Here is a 20,748-nt window from a genome sequence, read left to right on the forward strand (position 1 = left end):
CTTCAGCTCCAGCAGGCTTGATATGAGACAGGTTGCCATACTGCTAAAGTCCTTCCCAGCTCCTCTTTTCCTCCCTCCCTTTCTTGCTATTATTCTGTACTTTAAAAAAATCAGATTTCCACTGTGCCCCACGGACCACTTTTTTCTGAGACAATAAATAAGAAAAACTTCTGTATAGAAAGGGAGACCTCACAAATGGAGAGGCATCCAGTTAAAACCTTCCTTCTGAACACAAGTGTGCATGCTCAAGATGCACATACACTCATGCCTGTAGGAGGAGTGCAAAGTCCAAACAAGCCGGGGAAAGTGTGGCTTTCTCAGAAAGTTATCGGGTTCAGGAACCAATGTCAAGCAAAGGAGAGTTCCTCTTGAGTTGGGCACAAGGAAGTTGGGATTAACAGTTGCCTTCTGCAGTAGGCCTGAGATACCAGTCTTTTATCACAGCAGTTTGTATAGAAAGAACCTTTACTTGGAACATAGTTTACTCTGCAATGCATGGAAGCCTCCAGAAAGAAGGCTCTGACCTCAAGAAGGTTATGGATCTGAAAGAACCTAACCCAGGGCCTGGCTCATAGCTAGCATTCAGCAAATGGTATCTTTGGGTTTTTTGTGCGTTTATGTTTGTTTTTGTTTTTGTGTGTGTGTGTTTTTTTTTAGAAAAAATTGTCCATGTTTCCATGTAAAAACAGCAGGATTCTCCAGGGGAGCAAAGGAGTATTTTCAGGTGACATACATTTACCTACTCTCCAAAGTGGAGCACAGGCAACATCCAGACACAAGGAATGCAAGGTTGGTGTGATGGCTCGTGTCCAAAATCCTACCACCCAGGAGGCTAAGGAAACAGGATGAATGCAGGCTCAAACAACAAATCAAGAATCAGCAATGGGGTTGGGAAAGTTTAAGGGGGAGACATCACTAAAAACACCATAGAAACAACCAGAGTCATAAGTGTAGACGGATGGATTTATCAGCCACCAGTCACTGCTCCGATCTTGTCTGGGCAGTGATGTAGGATTTATTTTGCACTGAAGGCATGTAAAGGTAATGCAAACTCTATTCCTTAAACCTGGATAGGTCATGTAGCTGCTCATGGCCACATGGTGGGCCTACACATAGCTTATTTAGTTGGTTCACTCTGTGATTATGAGCAACTGACCACTGGATTGAAGGGGCAGAACTAGAGCCCAAGTAGCTGGTGGTAAGATCTACAAACAAGCTGCACGACACCAATGACTCTGCCTAGCACCCAAGGAGTAACCAGTAAATTTGTGTAGAGTACCCAGTAAGTCTGTGTAGAGTACCCAGTAAGTTTGTGTAGAGTACTCAGTAAGTTTGTGTAGAGTACCCAGTAAGTGTGTGTAGAGTACCCAGTAAGTGTGTGTAGAGTACCCAGTAAGTGTGTGTAGAGTACCCAGTAAGTTTGTGTAGAGTACCCAGTAAGTTTGTGTAGAGTACCCAGTAAGTTTGTGCAGAGTACCCAGTAAGTTTGTGTAGAGTACCCAGTAAGTTTGTGTAGAGTACCCAGTAAGTTTGTGTAGAGTACCCAGTAAGTTTGTGTAGGTGCTTAGTTCATCAAATACTTCCTGAGTCACATTTGGAGAGCTAGTACTTAGGGTCTGAACGACAAACCCAAGCTGAATCTCCATCTAGCTCAGTCTGAAGCCCCTCTGCCAGCTCCCTTCTTGGTACCCTCCTCCCTTAGTCCTGGGCCTTCTCCCTCAGATTCCCTCAGGCTCTGTGGCTTCTCCGTTTCCTTCATCTGTTTTCAGACATTTCCTTGGTTACTTCTAGCCTCAGTTTCTTTTCTCCTCAGGACCTGGGGATTTGCTCTGTTCTACTCACAGGTGACAGACCCTTTCACCTGTTCCCACATTATTTTCTGAGTGGGGAAACTACAGGTAAAAGGTCACACAAGCAGCAAATGGCAGAGGCAGCACTCAAATTCAGTTTCATTGTTCCTCAAGCCCATGTATTCTATGCAAAGATGAGCCTTTATGAGCCAGCCATTGAAGAAGTAGTGGGGCCAACACTCTATGGATAAATGTATAAACCAGTGTGTCTCTGTTACTCAGGACACTAATACACTCTCTGAGCTGGTATGAAAGCACAGGCCTTCTTCCTATACTCTCCATATGTGTCAGTGTGTTAAAACACAAGTATTCTATGTATAATTTAGAGTTTGTCCTCCATCACCTAGAAGCTCATCTGTGACTCGTTCTGAGTCAGTGGCCTCAGGTTTAAGATCCCCAGCCTGCAAATACCTTTGAACTACTTTAAATAAAACCAAGATGAGGGTTTCTTTCTCATCTGCTCTGACCTGCTTCAGTAGGCAAGAAGAAAACACCATATTATAAACTGCTTTAGGAGCAGGTGAAATGTGTTCATGAAAGGCTGGGAATTTGGTCAAGTAGTCAAGTACTTAGCCAACCATGCCCAAGGTCCTGTGTATGATCTATAGCACTAACAACTAAAAGTGCTAATTAAAACTGGACATTTAGGGGTGGCGATATAAATCAGTGGGTAGAATGTTTGCTTAGCCTGCCTGAGGACCCATGTCTTATTCCCAGCACAGTAGAAACTGGGTATGGTGGCACATATCTATGATCCCAGCACCTGAGAGGTAAAGCGAGGAGGATCAGGAACTCTAGGGGTTTTATTCTTGGCTGTGCAATAAGTTTAAAGACTACATGAGAACTTGTCTTTGAAAGGAAGTAAAATAGCACACACAACTTTTATTATCATAGCTTATTTATTATCAGTTTCAACTCAGCTTATACTAACTGCGGACACTGTAGCAGCATGATAATCTGGTTTCCTCTTCCACTGTTTGCGTAGAGTTCATCCCAGGATGAAAACAGAGTGACCTTCCAAGGCAGCAACCCTGCTTCCCCTTACATGCTGCACATCGATGGCGTGAGAAGAGTCTGGTTGTGTATGAGAAGATGGCGCTCTGGGTAAAAGTGTTTGCCACGAAAGAATGACCGCCTAATTCTGTCCATACAACCCTCATAATAAGCCAAATATGGTGGCTTACAGCAGGTATCCCAGCACTCCTCTATTGAGATGAGTGGTAGAGATGGGAAAATCAGTCAGAAGCTCAAGGTCAGCTAGCCGGAGGCACACAGTGCATTGGCAGAATTACCAAGAGAGAGTCTGCCTCAACAAGGTGAAAGCTAAGAATCAACTGGAGGTTTTCCTCTATCATGCACATACACCCCTGTGCACTTGCATGCCTGTGTACACACGAGCACACAGACACATATGCACACTAAATAAGAGGCTCACTGCGACACAGTGGTTACTAAAGCAATGGGCTGTGGGATATGAGGGATTGATGATCGAATATGCAGGATCGCCTGCAGGGCCCTGGGAAAGCAGCTTAGACCCTCATGCAGCCTTACCTGTCCAGCCTCTAGAGTAGCCTGGCAGAAGCAGCATCTTCCCTTAGGGTTATGGGCTTCTGAGCTGCCACTTACACTGTGACCTTCTCTCAGAATGTCTGTCCATCAATGCATCCAAATGGAAAGGTCCACAAGAGCCCACTTAAGGCCGGAGAGATGGCACAGAGGTGAAAAGTATTGTCTGCTCTAGCAGAGGACCTGGGTTAGGTTCCCAGCACCCAAGTTCAGAACTGCTTGTAACTCCAGTTCCAGGGGGTCTGATGCCCTCTTCTGGCCTCCTGGACACTGGGGCACACATGTGGCACACATATATACACACACAATTTTTTAAAGGCCCAGATTAACTGGTAAACTTTCCTTTACCCATCTCAGCAGTTTGGGTTAGAATTTATCACTCTTCACAAAGTCTCATAAGAACGTGATTGACAAGCCTCAATCACAGCATAGGACACTGTGTTCAATTCTGCTCTCCTGGCGTCTCTAAGATCTTAAGGGAAGAACCCATGTATCCCCAACAGGCCAACATGGGATCTCAATAAACAACTTGGAAATGAACTCAACTATACCAGCAAATCCCAGGGTGTCTGGAAGGCTTAGCAAGTTCCCCCATGTTCTAAGTTTCCTGGCTTCTGAAGACCCACACCCTTCAATCCCTTCTGTAAAGGATCCAGTATACAAAGTAATGTTGCTATTCAGCTTTGGGGCTGTAACCGTGAGAAACATTCTGCAATTCACCTCCATATAAACACGTTGCTAAGGAAAAGAAACAGGTCTCCTTTGTCAGAGGGAATGGCTGGCAACCAGGAGGAGCTGGGATAAACTCAGGCCATGTGTTTCCAGCCAGGGCCTTACCTCGCAGACCAACCATCAAACCTCAACCTGGCTGAGAAGCACATGTAACAGAATCAGGGACACCAGGCAGGCCTGGAGGCTTCAGTCTTTCCAAATGGACATTCAACTTGCTGCTGGTTGGAAAAGGAGGCTAAACAGATGAGGAAGACAGGAAAGCACCGCATCAACTCTGTTCAAACCGCAACGCTGCCAAGCATAAGCGCATGTGGAAACCTCTCCTCCTGCTTCATTACTAGGCATCTTGGGGAAACTAAGAATGATGTGAGGAGAATAGAGTTGTCATGATTCTTCAAAGGGGGCGTTTATTGGGTAGCTGGACGAATGTGTTGAGAAGTGTAACCGAAGAACCAGGGCTTGCAAGCTGTGGGTGGAAAGTTGAATGCCAGAAAGAAATAAGTTTCCTTAATGGAGATCAGAATAAACAAGTTAGCAGCATTGGCAGTTGACTTCTGAATTCCGATGGTCCTGAAAGGGAATAGGGAGACAAAAGCAAAGAGATCCACCAGGAGGTCTGGCATGTTGTCTTCAGTTCAACCTGCCTATGGAGGAAATGACCACTACCCTAGGAATGCCAGGTGGCTTCCATCTCCCCATTTCCAGTCCCTAGAGCAAGTCTCCCTAAGGCCCTGGGAAGAGCTATCGACAGTATTCTACAGGTCCATATGGAAGATGACAGCAAGGCTTATGGGTGGGGACTATTTCAACAGCATTCAGGGATTATCAAGTTTCCTTAGTTGAGATGTCTTGGTGACTAAAGTACTTGCCCTACAAGTGTGAGGAGTAGTTTGGATTCCCAGAAACCTTGTAAATGAGGGTGGGCATTGTTGCCTGTAAAAAGACAAAGACCCTACCCTCAAAAGACAAAGACCTGACATCCTCCAAACAAGCTGCCTAGCAAGGTTACCTATATTGGCAAGTTCTGGATTTGATTGAAAGACCTTCCCTTGCTGAAGAAGATGGAAGAGCAATGGAGGATGACTCCAACTAGCAACCTACATATGTGTGGACCCATACAGAAACAAGCATGCACATGAACACGTGTGGGCACACATGCGTGCACACACACACACACACACGCACATGCACACACACAGAGAGAGAGAGAGAGAGAGAGAGAGAGAGAGAGAGAGAGAGAGAGAGAGAGAGAGAGAGAGAAATGAGGGGAAAAGGGGGGCTTTCTTAGTTTTGTGTCCAGAGAGGAAATTAGAGCAGGTGGCTGGCAGAAGCAGCAAGATCGAAAGTCAAGTGAAACCCATAAGCAGACAGCAAAATTGGTATTGAGAGGACAAAGCCAATCCACAGAAGCAAAGCACTTTCTGGGGACTTGTCGCACATGTGTGTTTCATTTATAGATGCTTCCCCTAAAGAAGGAACTTTGCCACCACAGCCTCCTCCTCCCCTACTTCCTCTTCACTTCCATTTCTTCCTTTCTTCTCCTTCTTCCCCTCTTTCTTCTTTCTCCTCCTGACCTGCTCTTTTCTCTTTGTTTGGAATAAGGTCATAAAACAGTGTGCTATGGTTGGGAATGCAGACAGCTCAACTCGGCACTGGCATCAGATCGCCTTGGCTCTCACAAGCAGAGCTGCCACCTTGTATTCTGCAACAGTCAGGCTGGAGCAGACAGACACTTCCTAGAACCTTGTAGTGTTCACATCCTGTGATCGCTTTAGCATCCCTGCTGCTCTGGGGTGCAAGGCTGTTTGCTGACAGTATGAATGGACTGCTCCTACTCCCCAGGGCATTTCCACAACAACTCACTGATCCTCCCGGAGCACAGCTGGCCCTGGAAAGGATTTTCCAAACAGAGGTCATTGGTACCCCAGCTAGCATTCAAAGCAAAGCTGTTTCAAACACAATGTGTCGACAGGCTTGTCGGATGGTGCTCTTTGAACACAGGGGCATGAGTGAGTGGCCTCACACATCACATCATCTTAAAGGCAATAAAACCTCCACTCCCCACTATAGTTTTTTAAAGAAGAATTACCAACAGGTTTAATGCATAAGTATAGGAACTTAGCCATGTACCTTGCTCAACAATGCATTTACGTGAAGTCTCCCACCCCAATATTTGGGGGTGACATACCCTTGTCAGTAGCTTTGGGTTCTTTCATTTCTCCTTCCTTCCCTCATCTTCTTCTGTGCCTTGAGTTTAAACTTCCAAGGCCATCTCAGGCTTGCTGGCTGCTCTGTCTAGATGAGCTTCTTAGAAATTAAAGAAATTCACCTTTGGAAAGGAGTTTTCATTCAAGGGCTATATTGGGCAGATTCTGTAAGCGGTTGTCTTGAGGAATGAAGGGAGAGAAAGAATAACTCAGTGTTTTCACTCTAGGGTAAGAATATGGGCAAAGTGTTTGTCTAGAAGGCTGCTTTGGGTTTCATGCCTAGAATCTCATGAACTGGGAGTAGAGACACACACTTGAATTTCCAGCACTAGGGAGGTAGCGGCAAGAGGATCAGAAGTTCTAGGGTCATCCTCAGCTACACAGTGAGCTTGAGGCTAGCCCCCTCTCAAAAACCAAACACACCACCTTTCTGTTCATTTTAGAAATTCTAACACTAGGCTTTCAATACGCCCAAGATCCAGAAGGTAAATCAATCAGGTAGTCCCTGGCAGCCCCAGGTCCAGAACTCAGAGCTTTGGACCCCCAACTTAATCCTATTCGGTAAAGGAATGGCTGTCTGGGTTCTAGGGTGACTGACTCCCCACCAACAACAGGCACTTCAGAGCAAAGGTATCAAAAAGAAAGAATTCTAACAACCCCTCATATCATCTGCTGGAAAGCAGGGCTTTGGGGTATTTTTAGTGACTACATTCTTGTGGTTAAAATCAAGGCTACAACTGGATTTTGCTTAAAATAATGAAGCATAAGTTAATGTACCCCACCTTGTCTTTTGGCATCACAACCCCCCCTTTAAAAGTTACAGTTTCTATAATTATAGGACTGGAACTCTGTCACACCACTGGGCAAGGAGTCACTTGAAATGTGCTAGAATAAAATATAGATGGAGATTTAATTACCACGCTACCACAGTTTTCTTTTTTTTTTTTTTTAAGAGCAGCATGTCAGCACTTCCATAAACCGATTTGCATTACGTTAAAATTAATGGACCAGAACCCTGCACTCCGGAGAAGAAGAAGTGGACCATACCCCAGTGCTGCCGGTCTCCACCTCCCAGCACCAGCTGCACATTGGCCAATACTTGAGTCTCCACTGTAGTTACAAAGCCCCTGTGGCCTCTAAGAGTAAGACTGCCTATCCCAGCCCAAACCCACACCAATCCCATTCTCAAACATCCAGGACCTGCTGGTGTGGTCTTGAGGCAGAGAAACAGCAGCTCATCAAAATACTAAGCTTTAGATCTACTGAATAGAAGTTCATCTCCTACCCCCCATTATTCATTTTATTTACAGTGTGTGTGTGTGTGTGTGTGTGTTTTAATAACAGAAACAGGGAAGAAACTAAGACACCAAGTGTGGTAGTTTGAATGTAATTGGCTCCCATAGGCTCATAGGGAATGGCACTATTAGGAGGTGTGGCCTTGTTGGAAGAAGTGTGTCACTGTGGAGGTGGGCTTTGAGGTCAAGCTACACTCAGTAAAGCCACAGCTCACTTCCTATTGCCTGCAGGTCATGATATAGAACTCTCAGCTCCTTCTCCAGCACCAGGTCTGCCTGCATGCTGCCATGTCCCACCATGATGATAATGGACTAAACCTCTGAAACTGTAAGCTACCTAATTAAAGCTTTCCTTTATAGAAGTTGCCATGGTCATAGTGTCTCTCACAGAAATAGAAACCCTAACTAAAACACCAAGGATAACTTGAAAAACAAGCTTTCCAAAAGCTCAGATCAGCAGGAGTGATAATGCTCATCTTATCCTTCCTTCCTTCCTCCCTCCCTCCCTCCCTCCCTCTTTCCCTCCCTCCCTTCCTCCCTCCCTCCCTCCCTTCCTCCTGCTCTCTTCCTTTTGTGTGTATATGGAGAGGGTGTCCTCAAACATATGTGAATGGCTATGGATGCCAGAGGTTTATTCCTCAGGTGTCTGTCCCCTTGGGTTTTTTGTTTGTTTTTGAGACGCTTGCCTGGGGCTCGTCAATTAGGCTAGGCTGGCCGGCCATGGGGCACTAGCAACTCACCTGTTTCCACCACTCCAGCACTGGGATTATAAGTGTGCATGAACTCGTGAAGATTTCTATGTAGCACGAGGGATAGAACTCGGGCCCTCCTAGCACAACTGACTAAATAAACTCTAAGTTAACTGATTGTTTATTTTTGCAGGACTAGGGTTGGAAACCAGGGCCTTGCATGCATTAAGTAAACAATCTACTACTGAACCACACTCCTAGCTCTAAATTTTATTTATTTTTATTTTTGTTTTTTGAAACAGCTCTCATGTAGCTCAGACTGATCTCCAGCTCACTGTGTAGCCATAGATGGCCTTGACTCTCTTCCCTCCAACTCGCAAATGTTGGGAATACAACTGCACACCACTAAGAACTTAACCCAGGACTTTGGGAATGCCAGGCAAGGACTCTACCAACTGAGCTACAACCAAGCCCTTGTTTAATTTTAATTAGCTTAAATTTAAAAGCTGCCCATGACTACTGATAATCTACTATATTAGAGGCAGCCTGAGTATGTAGAAACACCATGGCAGCACAGGCCCCATTAAAAGAAGGGTAATTGATGAGATATTAAAAGTACCAGTCAGATAACCCAGAAAGGCTTCAACAAATATATTTATACATGTTGAATACATTCAGAGAGTCAAACAAGCAAAATGCCAGATCTGCAATGGGAAAAAGGTAACATTTTTATGGGAGGCTGAGCTGACAATAAGAGAGCCTCTACCTAGGGAAGGACTGAACAAGTTGGTAAATTTATCAAAGACAAAAGTCGGGGGGGGGCAAGAGAGATGGCTCAGTGGGTAAAGTGTCTGCTTCAGGAGCATGAGGCCCCCAGTCCTGATGCCTAGCACTCATGGAAAAGCCAAGCAAGCTGACCTGTGTCTGTAACCACAATGCCAAGGGGGAAAACAGGCAAGCACCAAGGTGCCATGGGCAGGTCAGTCTAGCTCAAACAGTGCATGCCATGCTCAGTGAGATCCTGTCTCAAAACGCAAGGTGGAGAAACAACTGAGGGAGACATTCCAGCATCAAGCTCTGGCCTTCACTCGTGTGCATGTAAGCATGCACACCTACCTCAGTTTCCTTCTCAAACCTCTGCTCTCAGGGGACTGCTGGTGCTTGGAAATTCCCCTTGTAGTCTTACTCCAATCCGTAAGACTGCTAGTGTACAACTCCTTACAGTCAGGCAGACACCGCCCCCCACAAAAATAAACAGAAAAGTAGCTAATGCAGACATGAGCAATCTCCCGTGTGACTATAATCAGTGTCACAGAAAGATCCAGGATGAAGATGAATATACCTTAAAAGTCACTTCTTTCTCACTTTTTCTCCTTGGATGTTTCATGTTTAGCCTGCACACTTTTCCAGAGCTTTCTCCCTCATGATCACTCATGTAGTTTGAATTCTTCACTTGCTTTCCCATCACCACCCCAGCATGTCTCACGTGACAGACCCTAGAAAATTATGCTAATGTCTTCCCGTGCCACAAGACACTGATAGGCAAAGGGCATGTTCATTAAGAAGACATTTATTTATTTATTTGTTGTCTTTGAAATCAAATATAATTTCCATATTTCTCTCTTCCCTTTGCTTCCTCCAACCCCTCCCATGTCCTTCCCCTCAAACTCCTACTCTGTTTTTGGTATATCTCTGTCTCTGTCTCTCTCTCTCTCACACATACACACACACACACACACACACACGCACGCACGCACGCACGCACATGCACACACACGCACACACAACTTGCCCAGTCTCTTTAATGTTACTTGTGTTTTGTCATTTCAGGGTATACCAACTAATGCTGAAAAGCCAAATAAGGGGATTATCCCAAGGGAAGATTATTTCTCCTGTTCTCAGCATTCCTTAAATGCCTGTATATTTTTAAAGTTTTGTTTTATGTATACAAGTCTTTGCTGCTCTGTGTGTGTGTGTGTGTGTGTGTGTGTGTGTCATGACATGTGACGGTCAGAGGACAACCTTTGGGAATCAGTTCTTTCCTTCTACTATGTGGATTCTGGAAAGCAAATTCAGGTTGTCAGACTCAGTGGCAGGCACCTTTGCTAGCTAAGCCATCTTAGGATGTATAGTATAGCAACACAGCATCCAAGCGCGTACTCACAAGAAATCCTACTGAATGCTCATGATACAACTTGGTGCTTCCATGTTTTTCCCCCCAAGTGTGTAATGATGCCCATACCTGAGCCCAGAGAAACTTTCATACAATTAGTTGTTATACCTAAATTAGCTTGTATGACAAGATAAAATTAAAGACTTACAGTATGGGCTAGGTGTCAAAGAGGACACAAGATGAATGTATGTAAAGGCTTAGGAGCACGAATCCAGTCATCAACACTGCCTGCAGGCCTGGTGAGGTGGCACAATCATTTCAGAGACGTTGTCAATGTCCTAACCCTCAAATATGCCCTTTCCTATGCCTAGGGCCCATGAAACAGCATCATTCGGTCATTGCAGGCAGAGTGAGGTTAAGAATCTAAATGATGTGATGCTGGATTTAAGGTAGCCCTATATTCAATGACACTGAATTCTAACAGAGAAAGTCAGGTGATTTGAATCATAAAGACATGCAAAGAAAATCTTCAAGGCCACATGAAGATGAGGCAGTTGTCAAATCCACAACATTGGGTCGAGCTCCTGGGGTACAATCAAAGTGAGGGAAGGGCGATAGTATGAACAAAGGAGTCAAGACATGATGGGGAAACCCAGAGAATCTGCTGACCCGAGCTAGTGAGAGATCACTGACTCTGGTCTGACAAATGGGGAACCTGCATAAGACAGAACTAGACTCCCTTAATATAGGTGACAATGGTGTGACTGGGACAATATATGAGGACACCAGCAGTGGGTCCAGGATCTAACTCTAATGCACAAACTGACTTAGTGGAGCCCATTCTATATGGAGAGATACTTTGCTCAGCCTAGACACAGGGTGTGGGGGGTGAGGAGGTGCCTTGATCCTATCTCAATGAGATGATGGGACAGACTTAGTAGACTTCCTAGGGGAGGCCTTACCAGATGGAAGGTTGGGGCCGGGGAGTAGGGGGAGTGGGAGGAGAGGAAGGAGGAGGAACTGGGATTGGAATGTAAAGAATAATAATAAAAAGATAATAATAAAGGAAAAAAGATGGAGGCAGAGGGTGCAGTGGTGCATCTAGAAGCCCAAGAAAGCTGAGGACGTCTGGGGCTTCCAGACATTAGGAAGCAAGAAAATAAATTACCCAGAGAACTTCAAGAAGTAACCAGCCCTCCTGATCCCTGACCATTGGCTTCTGCTCTGTGGAATACTGAAGAAAGAAGTCCTGCTGCTTTAAGCCAATGAGGTGGGGGTAAAATAGGGCAGCTAGCAGATGAGGTGAGGCAGTCATTCAGGAGCTGATTTTGTCTCTCAGTTAGGGTACCATGAGGCAGGTAGGCACAAAAGCCTTGGTTCAGTCAAGGCCACTTCTTATGTTTACAGAACTGCACAGAGAAGGCACAGAATGTCTTGAGAATAAACTGGAGGCCTTGGCTACCTTCGGAAGCTCAATACTAAGAAAGGCAGAAGATATTTGAGTTACAGAGACACATAGAAATAGTAGGCTGAGAGTTCACCAGGAACAATGGGGTATCTGAGACAACTAGCTACTGTCCCTGGGCCAGCTCACCATTACCCAATGAGAAGGGACCTTCAGGAACTGCTTGGGCTGTGGGGCTTCCTCTACTCAGCACATCTACCAGGGAGGCCTACTGGAGAGATGGAGCCCATTCTGTAGCCTCTGTAGTCTGGCCCCACCAGAGCATCTATACACAGGGATTCCTGATGGGCAAAAATTCAGAGGGAAGATACTATTGCCACTGTGGGGTTAGAAGAGAAGGGTCCACATGCAGCAAAACTGGACCTCTGTTGCTGCTTCTTGCATTTCAGTCTCCTCAGCATGGGGTCTCCAGGTATCTGGGAGAATCACAGGCTAGAGCTGAGCTGAGCAAAAGCCCTCATCATGTGTGCCAGGAAATCTGCTTCCCATAGCAGCCTTTCGTGCTACCCAAAACATGATCAGAAACTCATCAGTTATTCTGTGTTGTAAACTCCAGAAGGGAAATGGGATTGAGCAGATGCTAGTAAGTATAGTCTGCTGTTCTTTTATAATACACTATTTTGAAAAATCTTTGAAGGAGATGTGTGAATAGGTTCCTGTATATGTGTGTGTATGTATCACCATGGTGTTGTTCCTCTCCTTCCACAGGGTTTGAGACTGGGTTCCCTTATTGTTAGATGCTGCGTAAGCAAGTTTAGCTGAACAGTAAGTCTCTGGGTACGTCTCCTGTCTCTGTCTCCCCCGTCACTATAGGAATGCTGAGACCACAGACATGAGAGACCACATATCCAGCTTCAAGCTGATTCAGGTCGGCAGGCTTGCGTGGGAAACCGCTTACCCATTGGACATCTCCACATGTCCTTTTGTTCTGGTCAAGTCAAATAACGCACTAACTTTTCCACCCAAGTTCATCAGCTCTCTTCTTTCTTGACATTTCTCTCTGCCCTCATGCTTTTCCTTCTGCCCTCTTCTACCAAAGAAACGTCCAGAGTAAAGTTATCTCACTGCTAATGAGCTCATCACCAGTGGTAACACTTTGGAGTAATCTCTTATTTGCTTCTTGGCTTTCACCTATACTGTCCGCATTCTTTATACTGACTGTACATTAGGAAGATTGTGACATTAAAGTCATACTTGTAGAAGAAATATAGTAAAACTACTACATGAAGTGAGAAAAAGGAAGACAGAGGAAAGAGGTGAGGAAAGAAGGCTAGAAGGAGGAGGACAGAGGGAGGCAAGAGATAAAGGAGAGAAGGGAGGAAGGAGAGGAGGGGGAGAGAAAGGCAGAGTGACAAAAGGGAGGGAAAGATGGAGGAAGGCAAGAGGGACATAAAAGAGGAAGAGCAGGCATGAGTGGAGAGAGAAAAGGGAGGATGGAAGAGAGAAGATAGAGAAGGAGACAAAATATGAGACTGAATGCTACACACTAATAATGGTGAAGCCATCGCTGCACACCTACCCACACACTTTGAAGATCAGTGTAGACCCTCCTACCCTATATCACAAGAGAAGGCCTAGGTGAAGCTATGACAAATCTCCAGAAGCTAGCTCATTAAGACTGGCCTGGGCAGTGGCAGGTCACTATGGCTAAGGCTCTCCAAGAACAAGAATGCAATCACCCCTCAGAGCTTGGTCTGAGAGACTGAAAGCTCCCAGTTACCAGGATGACACACTAGCCTCTCTGGTTCAAGTCCCCATACAGACCTCCTGTGCTTCTGCCACTTACGGCCTTTAACATGCCTGAAGTCACTTACCCTCTCTGAGCCACAGCATTGTGATCTATGAAGCAGGGATAAGAGACCCAAGAGTGAACCCCACCTCTCACAGCCCAAGCTGTGTCGCTAGGTGTAGAGTCCAGTCAGAGAGAGTCACGATACACAGTGTGTTGATGAAGTGCTAGGCTCCAGATGCTGAACCAGAGGCTAGAAAATTAGATCAACCTCAACACTACTTAAGCTCAGGTACCTGTAAGCTTCCTTCCTGCCTGCTGTGAGCTCACCATGCCTACCCCTGTGAGGTAGGTTGTTTATGATTCCCATTTCACAGACTGAAGCTGCTGCAGTTTGGATCTGAAGCTACCTCAAAGGCCTGTGAAGAGGGTGCAATTGGTGGGGGAGAGTGGGGGGCTTCTAGTGATATGATCTTTGCTAGGCCCTTAGGCCATTGAGAGACATGCTCTTATAGGGGATTTGGGACTCCAGGCCCTGTGCTTTGTCTGTCCCCTTTTTTTTGTTGTTTGGTTTCACGAGACAGGGTTTCTCTGTATTGTTTTGGAGGCTGTCAGTCCAGCCTGGCCTCGAACTCACAGAGATCCACCTGCCTCTGCCTCCTGAGTGCTGAGATTAAAGGCGTGCACCACCACCGCCCGGCCTTTGTCTGTCCCTTGTTGGTGTGTTGGCTAGTTTTTATTGTAACTTGATGCAACCTAGAGTCACCTGGGAAGAGGGACCTTCAATTGAAGAATTACCCAGATCAGACTGGCCTGTGGCCATGTCAGTGAGAAACTGTCTCGATTGATGATTCATGTCAGGCCCAGCCTATGGGAAACACTATCTCTAGGCAGGCAGGTCTCTGCTGAGCATGGGCCTTTGAGAAAACAAGCTAATGAATGAACAACCAAGCATTATTCCTCCATGTTTTCCATGTCAGTCCCTGATCGAGTGCCTGTCCTGACTTAACCTCAATGGCAGATTGTGATCTGAAAGCAGAAGCCAAATAGACCCTTTCCTCCCCAGGTTGATTTTGGTCAGAGTGCTTTAGTCGTGGAAAAAGGAAAGCAAACCAGAACACTGACCATGAGGGAGCAGTTTGTTCCTCCACACATTTTCTGCCATTGCCACTTGACAGACAACTCTTCACAGACACCCAGAACTTTGACCCTGGTCCCTATCAGCCTCGCTCCTCAGTTCTGGCTCTCTGGTTTAAGCTGGACAGTCCTTTCTACTTTGTCCCCGTCACCCGTCTCTCTTCCTATCAGGTCTTTGTCACTGTAGGAGGTTGCTTCGGAGACCTTATTCCTTCTGATCACCTTCTCTTGGTTCAGAGACAAGCCGAGCACAAACAACAGAACTAGTTAAAAAACAAGCCAAACTCCCAGTTCTAAAGTGCTGGATCCTTGTGTTTGTAAATTCCCAGTCAACTGCCTGCAAACCTCCCTGCCTTTCTCTAAAGACACCATAAAAGGAGAAATCAGAACAGAAAGGACCTTGCTCCAGAGCAAGCTCACATATTAATTTACAACAGTCCACATGCTCTGGGCATTACCTCATGGCCACATCTAGGCTCCATGCAAGTGTCTACCCTGAGACTTGAAACTCCCTTGTATCTGAAGGTAGCTTACTCCAGGGCCAAGGAGCATTTCTCATGAAATACGTAAGCATACCCTTTACTTTCTGATTCTCCTGTACTCTCGAGGAGTGGCCAGCAGAAAAGGCAGAGTAGGGGCAACTGAGCCATCGCCCAAGGAGTTCTTCACTTCAGAGACAGCCAATACTATGGGACTGGCTCTAAGACACTAAGCTAATTAGGGAAAACTCCATGACTCAAAGTTCAAGGTTTGGATAGTGGTATTAGGGGAGGATGACAGTTACAAGCAGACATTAGTTCTAAATTCCCCAGAGATGGGATACTGAATATTCTCATCACAAGGAAATGATAAATGTTTGTTCTGGTATACATGCTAATAATCCTGGTTTGATCACACTACACCATGTGTAGATTGAAGCATCACAATGTACCCAACAATACAATATGTGCTAACAAAAATATAAAATTTCAAAAACAAAATAAATGTTTTAATGGAGGCAGGGGCTGGAAAGATGGCTCAGTGATCAAGAACAATGGCTGCTCTTGCAGAGGATCAGGATTTAGTTCGCAGGGCAGCTCACAGCCATCTATAACTCCAGTTCCAGGGGGTCCAATGCCCTCTTCTGACCTCCTCAGGCACTGGACACATAAGAGATACAAAACATTCTTGCCTGCAAAACACTCATACTCATAAAAGAAAAATAAGAAAATCTTTAAAAATTTAAAAACATTCTTGAATGCAGTTGTTGGGGAAATATGAAAAAGGGAGTTTTTGAGTACAGGACAGTTTAACAACGGAATGGAAAAGTGAGGTACCATTGAGAAAACCCTTCTGCTGGCTGCTCCTGACTGAAACTGACTTTCTGCTTAATTCTCATAACCTTTTAAAGAAATTATCAGTACCAGTTTATATGGGGGAAGAAACTGAAGCAAGGGATCATCTAGAAACACTTCCACAGTTTCTAGCTACCTATTATGGAGTGAGAGTCCATTTCACCTTCAAATCAGCTGTTCTGCCTTTGTCACACAGTTTCCTCAAACCATTCCCTAATTCTCCAGTCCAGAATGCATCCTGAGACCTCAGTCCTCTATCAGGACCATCTAGGGTAGCCCAAGGTCTTCTCTGTGTGTGCCCTCAGAGGTGCATCTGCCAGCCTGGCTGAGGGCCTGTCCTTCCAGCCAAGGTTCTGGGAACCTCACATAGCTCAGGAAAGTCAGAGCAGTGAACACTGCCTTGGCGGGATGGTTTTCCAGGCTGTTTGGCTATGTGCTTTCTCACCCCAGCCCTGCCTGGAAAGCTCTTGGCTATTCACCAGGCCAGACCAGTTTAGCCAGTTTCAGTTTAGAATGGCTACTTATAGCTAACCAGTTGATTCTAGTGAATCAGGGCTTGGCTCACTAGGTAAGCACTTTTTCTAGGAGGTGGGGTGGATGATGGGACACATTGCGGCCCCCCACCAAGGGGTAGGCTTCTCTGGGCCATCAGTCTGGGGCACCACAGAGTCCACCACTTGTGTGGCATGTGCAGCTCTTACCACCTCCCATGATTCTCTCTTGGGCTGGAAAACTGCCACTTCACTTTCTTAGTTGGTTTTTGGCATGGAAATAGGGAGGTGGCTGAGGACTGCACCCACTCACCCGCATCCACATGCCCAGCTTCCTCTGGCTAGCCCAGGACCTCGGTAACCTCTACAGACTTCTTCCTTACTCTCCCATTCTCTCAAGATTTCACACTTTCCCACCAAAGCAAAGTACCTGTACACACACACACACACACACACACACACTCACGTATGCACGCATGCGCACGCATGCACTAAAATCAAAAGCATGTCTAATGACTCAGTCGTCATTGTTCTTTGTACCTGTGGTACTTGAAAGATGACCAGGATATATTAAACATGGACGATAGCTGATGACCAGTGCTAACACCAACTGCTTAGATTACCGACCTTCAATTTCATAATAAACAGTAATACCCAAAATGATCACTTACTTTCTTTAAAGGCTAAAAGGATAAAGTAGAAAATCTTATGCTTTATATATTGCTAGTGAGAAATTTCAGTTTTTTAATAACTTGGGTTTAATTTTTTTTCTTGTTTTATCATTTGAGGCAGGATCTCACTATGTAGCCCTGGCTGTCCTGGAAGTGTAAACCAGGTTGGCTTTGAACTCACAGAGATTCACCTGTCTCTGCCTCCTAAATGCTGGAACTAAAGGCATGCACCATCACATCCAGTTATTTCTTATATTTAAATAGAAATTAAATTTTGGATCTCACAAGATATCAAAAACTTTCAATAGAGGATATTTATAATCTATTACTTATTTCCATGCCACTTCTATAAGACCTTTGTCATAAAAATTGACCTTTGCTTTAAAAGTTGGAGTTGAGGCAATGGCTTGGTTGGTAAGCACTTGCTGTGTAAGTGTGAGGATGCATTGGAACCCTAGCAACTATGTAGAAATCTGAGCACGGTGAAACACTCTTATAATTCCAGTTCTGGGGATAACAGCAGCTTCCTGGCCAGACAATCTCACCTTATCAACCATTCCTCAGTACCAGTGGGAGGCCCTGTCTCAAAAGTCACTGTGGGGGCTGGAGAGATGGCTTGGCACTGATTGTGCTTCCAGAGGACCCAGGTTCAATTTCCAGAACCCACATGGTGGTTCACAACTGTCTGCAACTCCAGTTCTAGGGGACTTGTCACACTCACACACACACACACACACACACACACACACACACACACACACACACATATATATATATATGCAGGCAAAACACCAATGCACATTAAATAAAAATTTAAAAAAAGTCCATGTGGAAGGGCTCCTAGGGAACAACTTTTAAGGTTGACCACAGGCCTCCGCACATATATGCATACATGCAAGCATGTACACCACACATGTGAACATGAATACCTACCCATAAACACACACAATAAGTTTTTGAAAGTTGAAAAACAATTGTCCTAATTACTTAACAGACAAAATACATTCTAGAGGCTTGTGTCTCTGGAAGAGGAAGAGAGAGCAGGTGGGTGCAGCCCTCATACAGGCTAGAGGAGCAAGACATGGAAGCTTTGTCCTCCCTTCCCCTCAAGATTCAAACGCCAAGGTGGCTTTTTCGTATGAAGATTTTGTTACTTGCTGAGCTTCGCTGGGGTCCAGCTCTTCCGGGTGGCTTTCCACATTCTGCCTCCACGGCCGGCCCTCTCACCCCCTTTACAAGGAGAAGGCTGAGAGTGGGGAAACCCCATCCAGCACCGCCCAGACTGTGATTTTGCAGCTTTATTTTACACATGCTCATTCTGTGGGAGGCTCCCTGCAGATGTGGAAGAACCTTCATCACTGACCTCTTGTTAAAAGACAAACAGCCAGGGAACAAGCCCAGCACGATACATAGCTGCTCAGCTATCAGCTGCTCTCCAGAACGGCAGTCTCCAGAGGAGACTTGGACACCATCTTATCAAGACTGCTGGGCCTGGAAGGTCCCTGGTAAGGGTCGAGGTGGTAAGGGTCGAGGTGGCAGTGTACCTCACACTCTTCTCTGCACTCCTGACAGACATCACCCGTCAGTAGCTGCATTGTTTTCCTCTAAGCCTCAAGTTAGATTTCCTTCCAAAAGGCAATTCTGGTTCTGTATTAAATCTGTTTGTTACTCTAGGATTTAGGGGGGTATATTTCATGTCAGGGTTTCTCTATGTAGCCCTGGCTGTCCTCAAACTCACAGATCTACCTGTCTCTGCCCCCCAAGTGCTAGGATTAAAGGCATATACCACCACGTCTGACTTACCCTAGGATTTTAAAAGACATCTCCTATCTTACTAAATAGTTGAGGATAGCCTTGACCTTCTGATCCTTCTACCTCTCTGGTGTCAGAATAAAGATGTGCACCATCATTCCTAGTTTATCTGGTGCTGGGGATGGAACCCAGTACCAAGACTTCATGTATAACTGAGTCACATTTCGGACCCCATCCTAGAAGTCTTGAAAGACCCTTTTATGAGACACAGTCTCATGTATCAAAGGCTAGCCTCAAAATTGATATGTAGCCAAGGATGACCCCAAGTTTCTAATCCTCTCACTTTACCTATGTGCTGGGGTGATAGTCATGCACTTTTGTTTTCTGTGTAGTGATCAAATCCAAGACTTTGTGCATGTCAGGCACACATTTTATTTACCAAGTGAGTTATATCCCCTGACTAGAAAGCATGGCTTCTAGAAATGTAATAGTTAACCTCATTTCAAGACAGTCTAATTTTAGTGAGGATTCTAAGGAGTAAAGATTCTACAAAAACTAACTGAAATCAGAGTTTCTCCTAGGAATACATCTATAGTTCAGACTTCCAGTAGGCAGGCCTGCTTTCTTCAGAACACTGCTTCTCAAACTGACAGCTCTGGTATAAGCAAAAGAGACACCACCCAAAAGAAGATGCTGGTGCTGGCGTACGCATGCGTCTGGAGCATGAGCTATATGCCAGGCATTATTCTGACCATGTCACATGTACTGTCTCATATAATTAATAAAAGATGATTCGGATGCTAACACAGCCAGGATCCAAGACTCATTTTTCAGATCCAACGTGTTTCACAGATGAGTGCAGTCCAAGTCACACAGGACTGCTGCATGCCAAGAGTGCGCTCACCCGCCCAGGATCTGAACTCCAGTAATTCTGCTTGGGAATCAGGGCCTTTCTGAAATCTGGTCCAGCCCTGGCCCATCTGTTCCAGTCTGTCACTCGGCCACAATCTATTTCTGACTGCCCAGCTTCAAAAAGCAGCTTCGTAACATCTTCCCGCTTTGTCCCAGATGGATGGTGTGGTTTCCATGAAAGATGTTCCTTTTCCTCCTCCCATCTCTGCTGACAGTTCTCAGAACTGGGAAGGTCACAAATCTATCTTATATCAAACCCAGACGATGCCAAGGCCTTAATGCTGTGGTCCATTGTGGGAGCTGCTGTTTGCCCGGCGCTTGGGTTAGACACCACATGCTGAACCACCTGTTTTGTAGGACCAGCCTTGGGTCAGAGCCCTGGACAATGCCAAGGATGGTGTCATTTGGCCCTGGGGTATATTCTCTGTGGATCCCAGGTAATAGCCTTGTATCAGCTGCCCTGAGAACTGGGGCATGAGAAAAATAAGGAATGATGATAAACTTCACAGTGAAAGTTACTGATTACATATTGCTAGTTAGTGAGCATCTGGCAGTATCTCTTGGCAAACTCACAGGGCAGCCTCACCCTTCACCCCTAACCTCTGCTCTGACCTTGACTTTGGAAAGGCAGATGTTTACTTCCTAGAGAAAGGGTCCTGGAGTAGCCAAGGGCTGCAGTCAGGACAGAGTTGTGAGGATGTCTTAGATTCTGCTTCTTTTGTGAGCAGGAAGGAATTCCCTGTTTGGGGTTATGTGTCATAAAGAAAAATGATCCACATGGCCCACACTAATGTGCTCTTGACTA

The 20,748-nt window shown here is 45.5% G+C and overlaps 1 protein-coding gene and 1 long non-coding RNA gene across 3 annotated transcripts in view; both read right to left on the bottom strand.

The window, feature by feature from the left end:
* Window positions 1-20,748, bottom strand: part of Thsd4 (thrombospondin type 1 domain containing 4) — a 544,450-nt gene that overhangs the window by 312,346 nt on the left and 211,356 nt on the right. The window lies entirely within an intron of this gene.
* LOC121137496 lies at window positions 4,547-13,905 on the bottom strand. The gene is made up of 3 exons (XR_005874745.1): window positions 13,732-13,905; window positions 6,337-6,534; window positions 4,547-4,718 (listed from the first exon to the last, which is right to left on the bottom strand). It is a non-coding gene; the product is annotated as an uncharacterized LOC121137496 (long non-coding RNA).

Source organism: Mesocricetus auratus, unplaced genomic scaffold, assembly GCF_017639785.1.
Source record: "Mesocricetus auratus isolate SY011 unplaced genomic scaffold, BCM_Maur_2.0 Super-Scaffold_100691, whole genome shotgun sequence".
NCBI lineage: Eukaryota > Metazoa > Chordata > Mammalia > Rodentia > Cricetidae > Mesocricetus > Mesocricetus auratus.